Genomic DNA, 9,588 nt, shown 5'->3' with positions numbered 1-9,588 from the left:
CTCTTTCTCTTGTGACTAATGAAATAAAAGCTATTTGAGGGGGGATTTTAGAAATAACAGGGAATTTTGTCAAGTGGAGACAGAGGGAAGGTCACTGGAGATGGGAGACCACGGGCAAGGCTGAGACTGGCTGGTCAGTGCGGCCTACAGATACAGGTGATGTCAGGATGGGGCCAGACCAGGAACAAGCCTACACATAACAACTTTTAAAACAAGACTGTTTTATCTGGTTATTATTTCTACAGCTGCATAAACTAAGATTTAGGTTTTGTTTGTTGATTTGTTTTTACTTCTTGGTGTATAATGCTACTAATTACATCAGGAACTTAAGTTCTTTAATATGGAAATAACTAAATTGACACAGTACTAAGAATCTTAATGTTTATTTTTTAAAGAATCCTAAAGTATCAGATCTAAATGGAAACAATCATTATAATTTTTTTCGTTCAAAACTACATCACTCTTATTTTATTCAATGGTTATATAAAAATTATTTAAAGTCTTATTTTTATTTCACTGTGATTTTTATTTTTAAATAATTTAAAATGTTTTTTTATTGATTTCAGAAAGGAAGGAAGAGAGAGATAGAAACATCAATGATGAGAGAAAATCATTGACCAGCTGCCTCCTGCACACCCCATACTGGGGACTGAGCCCACAACCCAGGCAAATGCCCTAACCAGGAACCAAACTGTGTCTTCCTGGGTCATAGGTTGATGATCAACCAGAGCCACACCAGCCAGGCTATGATTTTTATTTCTAACCTCTAGCATAACGAGTGATTATTTGTGTGCCAGGCACTATGTAAGCACTTCATGTCTATTATGTCATTTAGCCGCCTCTCACGATCACGTGCGTCCACAGCACTGCTCTGGAATATGCTGGAACTGGGATAGGAACTCTGATTCGTCACTAGTATAGCAATGCTCTCACTCACGGTTAGGAAAATATTTATAATGTAAAAAAATAGCAAGAAATGGGAGAAAATCCAAAATTCTGAGTTTATTCTATCTAATAAGATTACATTTAATATTTTATTTAATTGGAAGGAAAAAAGGCTGGAAGAAAACGGAAAGAAGAAATGAAGGAAGAAGGAAGGGAGGGAGGGAGGGAGGAAGCACGAAAGCAGGGAGGAAAGGAAACTACACTAGAACCTTCCTATTCCATTCTCCTTATGGTACATGCCATGAAACTGACTCAAATGGGCTCCCTTGGGATTTGGTCCAAGATAGGTCACATTTATATTGAATTCATGTAAGAGCAGAAAGGCTATAGTGAGCCCCAAGACAAAAACAGTTTAGATAACCAAAATTTTAAATCCATCCACAACCTCAGGTGCTTGCAACTAGTAGTCTCTCAAATTACCTTTGAGTCCTTTGCATAATAAAGTGTACGGCCTCGAAGCTTGAAGTATCGCTTTTTCCATCTTTGGAAAGAACTGGTTTGCTTCAACAGTTGTCCCTCTTTAATACTGGTCTGGAGAGAAGACAAAGCACAATGACATGATTAAAATGAAATCCAAAACCAAATAAAATTCACAATCAATGACACACTATCATTAATATTTTGAATATTGCTTCCCATGTCCCACAAATTTCATGAGAGAATATTTTCTTCTCCTTTTTGTTCAACCAAAGGAGCACATGTGCAAAGTCCTAAAGAGCAATGGTAATTGCTCAGTTCCCTGACTTCCAAATAGTCACAAACAGCCTGAAAGGCACAAACACACAAACTAGCCCTCACAATACAGTCGGATGCACACCATGACTTGCATTAGTAAGTATTTAATAAATGGTGCAAAGGGTAGAGACGTCATATAATGGAATGATTTTAAAAAGCATGGGCTTTGCATCCCTATGACTATTTTTAAAACTGAAAATTTGTATTGCTTACACCTTTTCCCCCCCTCCCTTCTGCCCCCCTCCCATCTGGCAGCAATCATAAATACAGTCAATAATCCTATCTAATAAAGAGGTAATATGCAAATTGACCATCCCTCCAACACACAAGATGACCTCCCCCATGTGGTCAAAGATGGCTGCCAGGAGAGGGCAGTTAGGAGTGATGGGCCGGTAAGTCATGCCCAGTATGCAAATTGACCATCACTCCAACACACAAGAAGGCTACCCCCATGTGGCCACAACATGGCTGCCACAAGATGGCCTGCAGGGGAGGGCAGTTTGGGGGGGACCAGGTTCACAGGGGGCAGTTGGAGACGACCAGGCTGGCAGGGGAGGGCAGTTAGGGGCGATCGGGCCGGCAGGGATGGGTAGTTGGGGACGATCGGACTGGTAGGGGAGCTGTTAGGCGTTGATCAGGCTGGCTGGGGAGTGTTTAGGGGGTGATCAGGTTGGCAGGCAGAAGTGGTTAGGGGCAATCAGGCAGGCAGGCGAGCGGTTGGGAACCAGCAGTCCTGAATTATGAGAGGGATGTCCAACTGCCCTGTGGGATCGGGCCTAAACGGGCAGTCGGACATCCCTCGAGGGATCCCAGATTGAAGAGGGTGCAGGCTGGGCTGAGGGACACACCCCTCAGTGCACAAATTTTGTGCACCAGGCCTCTAGTATTATAATAACTACACATGGTGTCAGATGGGTACTAGAATTATTAGGGTGATAACTTTGTAAGTTATATAAATCTCCAATCACTATGTTGTACACATGAAACTAAGATAATATTGTATGTCAACTATAATTTAAAAATAAATCTTTAAAAAGAAAAAAAAAAAAAGCATGGGCTCTGGAGCCAAAAATCTAGTGTTCAACTCTTGGTGCCATCACTTAGTAGCTGGATGATCTTAAACAAATTACTAAACTTCCTTGTGCCTTTACTCATCTATAAAATGGGATAACTTCTGGGGTTGTTGTGATAAGTAAATTAAGAACACGTAAAGGACTTACTGCACGGCACACAGCATGTGGTCGTTAAATAGCACCCAGCTAGTGACACATGTTGCTATAACAAACACACGTTCAAAGCACTGTGCATGGCAGTCCAGAGAAAGAAGCATCAGCTCTGCTCAGAGGTACCCAACGTCCTCTCTGAGGAGTTTATCAGAATGGCAAGGGATGAAGAAGGGAATTTCAGGTGTGTGCAAAATTAGAAAGGTTTAAAACACCGTGGATATTTGGGAAATCTTCAAAAAGCTTTCAGTTATGAATGCAAAGAAGAGTTTACAAGGGGAAGCAGCAGATGTGGCTGGAAGAGGTAGGCAGGGGCTCTGTAACCCTGGGCCAGACCCTGTGCTAAGTGCTTTATCCAAGTTCATTTCATCATCACCATCAAAATGCTTGGAACCCCTCCAACCTCACATAGTCATCTCCCCTACACTTGGTCTCCTCCACCCGCAAGGATGCTTTGCTTTTAGGTGGCATATATTCTCCTCCCTTAGGTCTGGATACTACCTGATCCCTCCACCTGGACTGCCCTCCCCTCAGATATCCATCTGCCCACCCCCCTCACCTCCTCAGTGAGACCCACCTCACTGACCGCCAGTTTAACCCAGCAACATGCTCTCTGTATCTCCCCATCTTGGTCTTACTCCCCCACACAAAGTACTATCTTCTAATGTATCGTGTAATTTACATATTTATTGTGTTTACTGTGCTATCCCTATTAGAAGGTCCTTGAGTTTATTATACATAAAAAATAAAATTTAATGTTTCATTTCAATTTGAAGTAAAAAATAAAGGAAGAAAGCAGGAAACTACACTTATAGCAAATAAACTTACAGCCTTGTTATGAGATTGTCCTCAGGAGACAGGTCATAGGACTAACTCTAATAGATCCCCTTAGATGGGGTCCAAGATGGATCACATTTCCACCGAATTCACAGAAAAGCAGTAAGGATATCATGAGCCTCCAAGACAAAACCAGCTTATAGAAACAGAATTAAATTCACCCTACCAGGCTGCACACTGGTATATCTCAAGTGCCAGTTCATATATAGCAGTTATCAAGATTTAATCCACACCTACCTGAGTGAAGAGTTTACTCCCAACCTATACACTACACTGTCTTTTATTATCAACAAGACATAAAACATTAAGAAAAAAGTTTGTTGTCACCAATAAGGTAGTTAAATTATATTCCTGTTTACCTTCGATTTCAGATTTTCTCTATACAGTAGCCTACTCTAAGACTGTTCTCTAGGAATTGCTGAGAGATCCCTAAAACTTAATGCTAACAAAATACTTTTGAAACTCTGGTAGCAAAGAGCTCGATTTGGACGCTGACAGACAAACTTCCAGACTGGCTCTGCCACACACGAGCTATGACCTGGGCAAGTTACCCCAGCTCCCTGTGCCCGTTTCCTCTCCTAAAACATGGGAATAATAATACCAACCTCACAAGCTTGTTGCACCTAATTTAATCACAGGCTGATGCCTGGAGACCACTTACACTGTCTGGGTTACAGAAAACATCCAATAAATGGCAGAAAGTGTTATTATGGTGGTATCATTACGCTATTAACTTCAGAGAGTACCTGCCAGGCACAGAATAATAAGAGCTTCTTGGAAGAAGAGAACGTGTTCCAAGGCCACTGTGAGGGCAAGTAATAGCTGGAGCAGGAGGAGAGTGTCAGAAGCGAAGGGAGACGAGAGCCAGGAGCTGCTGGCTCTTTATTCTAAGTGCAAAGAGCTAGCGAGATGTTCGCAGCAGGAGGGTGAGCATGGGGAAACGGGTGCGAAGGGCCGTGGGGGCCAGGTGGGAGGCTGCTGCCGGAGTCCAAGGCAGCGATCCCAAATAAAGTTCTAGCAACACCGACATGGACAGGAGGAGAGCAATTTGAGATGTTATTTTGGAGGCAGAATCCACTGAAGTTACTGACAGGCATGAAGGACAGGAGAGAAGAGAATCAAGGAAACTCTCAGCGTTTGGCTTGGGGAACTAGATGTAAAGGACTGTGGGAGAATGGGTACTGGGGAGATTGCTGTGAGCTTCATTGCTGCACTACTCTAGCATCTAATGTTACGCTGGGTAGAGTCTATAATTCTTAAGCCCAAACACAAAGTATTGAAATGCTGTAAAATGTAACTTATCCAAAGAACAAATCATTTGGAGATTCAAATTACAGAAGCGAGTGTATTGTGATTTTTGTAAAATTCTATTTAAGGCAATGAGGAAGAAAATTTAATGTTTGGTCTATTTGTGTTCTATAAACACTGTTTTAAGAAAACATAAATAACCTACTTTATTCTCTACATGGTTATTAGAATAAATCTCTACAACAAAAAGCTGATTGTATTATGTATTCATCAGTTCCCTACTGCCTACATAGCATAAAGTCCAAACTTCTATATGTACCACAGAAGGCCCTACATAATGCTCTCCAACCTCATCACAAGCCCCTTCCCATGCTCCCCCCTTTGCCCTAAAGTTCTCTTAATCTGGCCTGTCTTGAAAGCTCCCATTCAATTCAACTCTGATCCAGTGCCACTGCCCCTGTGGAAGCTTCCCTGGCCCCCTCGGAAGAAGTGACCACTCCCACTTTTGTTTCTCTAAGACGCCGTTATCTAACCACGTAACAGCACCTCTGACACTGAATGGCACAGGTTTACATGTTTGTGATCCCACCATGCAGTGACATTCTTAAGAGCAAAGACTGCATCCTATGTATTTTAATAACATTGCCCACACAGCTGACACCCTGGGGCCTTCATAAATATTGAAATGAACAACTTTCAGTTAAAGAGTGAAATGGTGTGTAAGGTAACTTCGTATTTTAAAAGCATGAAAGAACTGGAAAACAGGAAATAGTGACTGGGAATTATTTTATGGTTTCTAGCATTCAGCAGGTCTGAGCCTCCTTTCACTTGTATAAAAACAAGCAGATACAATGCACAAAGGTGTATGTGCCCCTAGGCGCATGCAGATGGACAGAAAAATATCTATCCTGATTTTAAGAATATTGCTAATTTAGAGATGATCCTTACATAATCACTTTCAAAGAAAATAATTTGGGTTCTTTTCTATATAATTTTATGTTCTTCAAATATTGCATAAGCATGGATTAACCTGCAATGTGTGAGGCTGTGAGGAATACAAACATGTGTAAAATACAGTCCTCATCTTCATGAATTTACAAATTTCTCTATGTTGTAACATACACAGTTAATTTTAAATTCTTGAAGAGAAGAAGAAAACATTCTGAGGCTGGCCTGCCTTCCTCTAAGAGATGTGATTTAAAAGATTTAAATAGGAGGCAACTATTCTCATGAGTTAATCCTCAAAATAAACTTTTGTTTACATGTGGCTAAACACGTTTTATAAAAGAAGAAGCATAACAATGATTAATTTGCAACAGTTTTATCAAATCTTCTATATATATAAAAGGCTAATATGCTAAGTGTCCATCTGATCAGTAGCTATGACACACACTGACCACCAGGGGGCAGATGCTCAATGCAGGAGCTGCTGAGCTGCAGTGACTTGGCAGAGGTGGTTCTCAGGTGATGCACCCTGAAACCAGAGAGGAGGGAGCTCAATTCCTCATGGGGCTGTGCGATTCCACCTTCAGCCATGGGTGCTGGGGCACTGTTGTTGCTGGGGCACTGTTGGCCCCGAATCTGGTTTACTGTACACTTGCGTTTGCTGTCCACATCCTGTATGACAGCAACTTTGCAGAGTGCCCTCTCACACTCTGGGACCTCTTGGGGGATATCGGAGAGCCGGTTTTGGCCCGATCACTGCAGGCCAGACCGAGGGACCCCACCTGCCAGAGGGACCCCACTCACTCCATAGACGCCCTTTGAGCCACGGCACCATCCCAGGTGCGGCCGGCCAGGGACCACAGGAGGTTGGTTCCAGGGCGTGTCTGGCCCATCTCGCCCAGTCCCGCCCCGCCAGCCACCTTCTAATTAATTTCCTTTCAATGCGCACGAATCCATGCACCGGGTCACTACTCATAAGTGTGGTTCACAGAAAAACATACGCAGCTCCAAAAATCTCAAAATCATGAGCATACTAAGTGATAAAACAAGGACTCATTCTTTAAAATCATAGTATTTATTACATTCACTATTAATGTTCAATTTGAATAACAAATTGAAGTTAGTAACAGGTATAAGAAAGTTACTAGAGTTATATTTACAAATCTATTAAAATTAAATATTAGATTTATTAAATCTATTTTTTCAAAATCTCTAGGGTAAGGGAAAAACTCTCCCCTTCCTCAAAAAAGGGCTTAGAAACATATACATTTAACTGCCATTTAGTCATACAATGTGGTGGTCTGACTCATGAAAAATCAGTTAAGCCATATAGACTTCAATGGACTCTGATAATCCAGTTTCCAAATATTAAAATGAAAAGTTAAGTGAAGATGGCTTTGAAAAAATATTTCAGTAACATAAGCTTTAAGTTGAAAGATCACGTACGCAGCTGGCTTTCTGAGGCTGTTTTCAGTCCAATGTCTTACAGCTCATCTCACACCCCTTGCTCAGATCACACAAAAGTAATTTCTCTTCTGAATTAAACACACCCGGGTGCTCTAGAATTCCACCTAAGCTTTCAGAAACACTTCAGTGTCACAAGTTGAAGTCACTTAGATGGAACACTACTTTCCCGTCCTGAGGAGAATGCAACTCTACAAACAGCCATTCAGCGAGCCTTCTGTAAAGGTAAGAATCTTTGAAAAACCAGTTACTGCCTGATTTATCTGATAAATGTGCATTTCATATGTTGGCTATTTTGGGTCATCAAATAGGTATGGTGAGAAGCTCGATGGGATGAAGTAGAAATGCCAGTGATGACTCATCTTTCACAGACGCCTTCAAAAATTCCAGAAGAACCCCTCGTTTGTCCTAGCATTGCCCCAACATGACCCCTTAACTTCTCTTGCAGGGATTAGGAAAGGAATCTGTTTGTGATGGGAGATGTGAGTTGCTATGGACTGAATGTTTGTGTTCACCCACAATTAAAATCCTAGCCCTACCCGGGTGGCTCAATTGGTTGGAGTGTCATCCTGTACACCAAAAGGTGGTGGGTTCAATTCCCGTCCGGCACATACCTAGGTTTCAGGTTCGATCCATGGTCTGTCTCGTTCCCTCCTCCCTCCCTTCCTTCCTCTCTTCCTCTCGCATTCAAATCAATGAACGTATCCTCAGGTGAGATTAAAAAAGCAATCCTGAAGCCTAGTTTGATGATTTGAGGAGGTAGGGCCTTTGGGAGGTGATTAGGTCATGAGCAGGAGCCCTCATGAATAGAATTACTGTCTCAGAAGAGACCCAGAATTCTCCCGCCCCTCCGTCACCTGACAGCACAGCTAGAAGATGGCTATCTATGAATCAGAAAGCAAGTCCTCACCAGACACCAAGTCTGTGGTGCCTTGATCTTGGACTTCACAGTCTCCCAAACTATGAGAAATAAATATTGTTGTCTAAGCCACCCAGTGTATGGTATTTTTGTTAGAGCAGTCTGCACAGACTAAGACATGGGAAAAGGTGTAAATGGGATTGATACAAGTTAAAAAAAAAGAGAGAAAGAACATTCCTGAACAATGGCCCAATGTTTACATTTAGAGAAACTGTCAAACAAAGACCATGTACAACCATATAAAGTATACAGTCCCGAAATGTGTCAAGTTTTCTAAATATTAAACACAAGAACAGAAATCAATCATGAAATTGTATATAATATAATAATGGATCAGAGTTTGCAACTGCTCCATGTTATTATTTTACTTCTGAGAATATCATCTTGTTTACCAGTGAGAATTAGAAAGTAATAACGCCACTTGAAAGCCACTGGCACTTAGAAATTCAATTAGCCCCAAACTAATATATCTATTCCCCAACTAGCCTGCAAGCTCCATGGGAACAGGGCCTGCCCGCCTTCATCATCACTGCAGCCCCAGCCCTTGTCACAGTTCCCAGCTCAGAGGACAGCTCTTAATAATTCTTCACTGACAAATTAATGAATGATGTGAAGAATGACATTCAAATAAAGCAGTTAAAATGCCTTTTGGGTAATCTTGAACTGTACATGATCTTAAGATCCTGGGCAGGAACTTGACAGCATTCTGAGAATTGGACTCGGACCAGCTTATTCTGTGGCCATCTCTTTCTCACTTGTAAATGTTCCTGCAGAAAATATAACAATTTAGCTGTTGACAATTCTGCTTTTTTTTTTCTCCAAATGGAAGGCCATACTGCTTTTATTCACTACCATTTCATCATTATAAAGGGAGGTCATCTATCTCATCAGCATTAATATTGTACTCAGGTGGTATGTAAGGCAGATATAACTATGCAATGTGGAAATCAACTAGTATGGGTAAAAAATTTCCTATCTTTCCATAATTTCTCCAACAGTTGACCTTAAATAATTGTGCTTGAAAGGTGGTCAAACACAAACCACGCAGATCCAAATGTAATCTTCTCTTCACACAAGTTTGCTATTAAATGTACTGTGTCTCCCTATTATTATAACACTAGAGGCCCAGTGCATGAAATTCTCGTGCATTTGTAGGGTCCCCTAGGCGTAGCCTGCCATCAGGGCCATGTCTGCTGCCCCGTGACGCCTTCCATGCTCTGTGGATGCTGCCAGTTCCTCGGGAAGAGTGGGGGGAGTAGGGATGGGGGGTGG

General features: G+C 41.8%; 1 protein-coding gene across 1 annotated transcript in view; it reads right to left on the bottom strand.

Annotated features, from left to right (window-relative positions):
- DGKH (diacylglycerol kinase eta) overlaps positions 1-9,588 on the bottom strand; it is a 119,712-nt gene that overhangs the window by 100,962 nt on the left and 9,162 nt on the right. The window contains exon 2 of the mRNA XM_006752963.2: positions 1,366-1,476. The gene's annotated coding sequence lies outside the window, so the exon portion shown is untranslated. The remainder of the gene's footprint in view (positions 1-1,365; positions 1,477-9,588) is intronic.

The sequence above is a fragment of the Myotis davidii genome, unplaced genomic scaffold (genome assembly GCF_000327345.1).
Source record: "Myotis davidii unplaced genomic scaffold, ASM32734v1 scaffold70, whole genome shotgun sequence".
Lineage (NCBI taxonomy): Eukaryota > Metazoa > Chordata > Mammalia > Chiroptera > Vespertilionidae > Myotis > Myotis davidii.
Note: the sequence above shows the minus strand (reverse complement) of the source record. Positions and strands in the feature narration are given on the sequence as shown.